Source organism: Mandrillus leucophaeus, unplaced genomic scaffold (genome assembly GCF_000951045.1).
Source record: "Mandrillus leucophaeus isolate KB7577 unplaced genomic scaffold, Mleu.le_1.0 Scaffold504, whole genome shotgun sequence".
Classification (NCBI taxonomy): Eukaryota; Metazoa; Chordata; class Mammalia; order Primates; family Cercopithecidae; genus Mandrillus; species Mandrillus leucophaeus.
In genome coordinates this window covers 904,558-907,510 of record NW_012105410.1, presented here as the reverse complement: position 1 = coordinate 907,510, position 2,953 = coordinate 904,558, and the positions used below count along the sequence as shown (strand labels likewise).

Sequence of the window (2,953 nt, the reverse complement as noted above, 5' to 3'; positions counted from 1 at the left end):
TACAGTCTCACTGTGTCACCCAGGCTGGAGTGCAGTGGTGCCATCATGGCTCACTGCAACCTCCACCTCCTGGGCTCCAGTGATATTTGTGACTCAGCCTCCCAAGTAGCTGGGATTATAGGCATGTGCCACCACGCCTACCTAATTTTTGTAATTTTTAGCAGAGATGGGGTTTTGCCTTGTTGACCAGGCTGGTCTTGAATTTCCTAGCTCAAGCAATCCCGCCACTTCACCCTCCCTAACTGCTGGGATTACAGGCATGAGCCACCATGCCTGGCCTAGTTTCCTCATTTTAAATAGAAGTAATGATAGTATATTCCTCATCAAGTTGCTGAATTTGATTAATTAATACAAAGTACTTGGAACAGTGCCTGGTACATGCTAAGCACCACCATAACTACCATCTTTAACACAGCCTCCTCGGAGAGACCCTGGTACCCATCTCATGTCTATAAATATTTTAGTTTTTGCTTACTATTTGCACTCCATGAAGACAGGGAATTTGTCTGTCTTATTTACTATTATATGCTCAGTACCCAGCATGACACCTGATACAGAGGAGGTACTCAAAAGTAGTTATTATTATTGTTTATTTTCTTGCCACTTGCAAGAAAGGTCAGGTGCTGTGCCAAGGCAAAAAAGAGGAGATGTGGGATTTGTACCAGAGTTCCAACCACCTAACTCAGCTGAATGAATAGTTATGAGGTGTTTTGTAAATGGCAAATAGTTGTATGACTGATATTCTGCTCATTCAGATCTTACTGTTGCAGTCCTGTAAGGTTACGTCTGTGCTCCTATCTACTTGCTTGGTGGGGACTCCCACAGCACTCAATACACATTTCTTAGCTGCCTCTTGCTTTCATGCTTCTGCACTGCTTTTTTCTTGCGCATGTCAGTGTTGGCCGACAATGCCCTGCTCTTACACATTTGCTCTTCCTCACTTTTCCTGAGCTCCCTGACTACTGCTGGGCCCACAGAATATGCTCAGTACAAGCTTGAGGAGTGACCCCTGCTGCAGCCTTTCCAGGAAGATGGCCTGGGGCAGCTCTGCCTTCTGTGCACTATTCTGTGGAAGAGATGATGACTCCATAGGAGAAAGGTCAGTTGGCCATTCTCTTACCCGATCTGTTGTGGCTGCTGGTGGCAAAGTTGCTGAGAGTGACAGCATCCGCAGGGAAGCCTCCAACTGCTGGGGAGGCAAAAAGAAGTTGGGCACCACAATGGGCTCTGGGCTACGATGGCAGTTAAGGGACAAAAATACCTAGAAGTCCACCCCCCTTGCAGTGGAGGCCAGTATCTCCACTGACCATTCACTCTGCCCCCACTCATGTTTTTCCCTCAATTAATCTTGTCCATAAATTCTTTGCTCAGCTAGCTCCCTCTGACTGGAAGGCTTGCCCACTCCTAACACATACAAGTTCTTTATGGATCGGTTCAAACCTGCCTCCTCTAGGAAGCCTTCTCTTAATCTTAGCCCACAGGATCCCTCCTTCCTCACAACCTAGAGCAGTTTGCAACACATGAGAATGCTTAATTTTTCAGTCTGATACAATTATTTTCTTCAATCTTCCCTAAATTTCTCAATGGCAGAGACAGTTTCCTTCTGTTACCTCTACTTCCTGAAAGCCCCTCAGGAGGTTGGCAGGTAGTAGGCATTGACTGATTCTTGCCTAAGGGCCTGCTGGTTAGAAAAAGACCTATTAGCAGTCAGTCAGACAATGTGGGGATGGGCATGTGGCTCCAGGAGGCAGTGCCTTAGGCTGCATTTAGGTGCCCTGCACCGAAGGAGGGCCTGTTTGCCTGTGTTCTCTGCTCACATCCAGAAATGTGAGCTCTGCATCAGGGGCTGTCCATGACAGGACATGTCCTCACGTCAGGCACCAGTACAGCTGGTCCGATCTGGATGCAAGCCCTAGAAGGCAGGTACTGTATCGTATCTTGCACTTCTCCACCATATCTTCTTGAGGTACTCAGTGCTGTGTTGAGCATGTGGTGTTCCACATATTCTCATTATTTTTTGAATCAAATAACTGATTCAGTTTAGTTGAACTCTGAAGGGGGTAAAGAGGGAACTATTTTGATGTTCCAATTTTTTGTTTCTGTTTAATAAGCTAAGTGTGGTTCTCACTCCAATTTGCTTACCACCTTTTCTATTTTATCATCGTTCTTCTACACTAGACTCTACACTCCAAGAAGGCAGAGATGATCTTTTTCATAACCATATTCCTGTCACCTAGCATAGTACCTGGGAGACAGTAAGTACTCAATAAATACCTTGTGAATGAATGAAATGCATTGATTTCTTGCTTTGGTTCAAGTCCCTGATTTTTCCGTAGAGAGGTGGGGAGGAATGGAGATCCCAAAGGGAAAGACCTTTTGACCTCAGGCCTTCTGCAGAGGCCCAGGTGAGGTAGGGTCTATTTGCTGTTGCTGAAACTGCTGGGGCCTGCCTGCCAGCCAGCCGATGCTGTGGGGAAGAAGGAACTTTGCTGTGAGGTGGCAGGGCTGGCTCTGTGCTTTAGGGTCCTGTCCCAACAGCCACTTTCTCCCACCAACTTCATTTTATTACACGTTTTTTTGAAAAAGGGTCTCACTTCCATCATTCAGGCTGGAGTGCAGTGGTGTGATCATGGCTCACTGTAGCCTTGACCTTCTGGGCTCAGGTAATTCCTCTACTTCAGCCTCCAGAGTAGCTGGGATTATAGGTGCATGCTACCACGCCTGGCTAATTTCTGTATTTTTAGTAGAGATGGAATTTCACCATGTTACCCAGACTGGTCTTGAACTCCTGACCTCAAGTGATCCTCCCACCTTGGCCTCCCAAAGTGCTGGGATTACAGACATGAACCACTATGTCTGGCCTCATGAACTTTTAAGTTCCTGTTCCTCAGTCATAAAAATGTTCAAGTTTCCCATTTAGGGGAAAAAAACCAAACAAACCCCTGACCTTGCA

The 2,953-nt window shown here is 46.4% G+C and overlaps 1 protein-coding gene across 1 annotated transcript in view; it reads right to left on the bottom strand.

Moving 5' to 3' along the window:
- The window catches only part of C2CD3 (C2 calcium-dependent domain containing 3), a 190,128-nt gene that overhangs the window by 14,952 nt on the left and 172,223 nt on the right, over window positions 1-2,953 (bottom strand). The gene's annotated exons all lie outside the window — the stretch shown is intronic.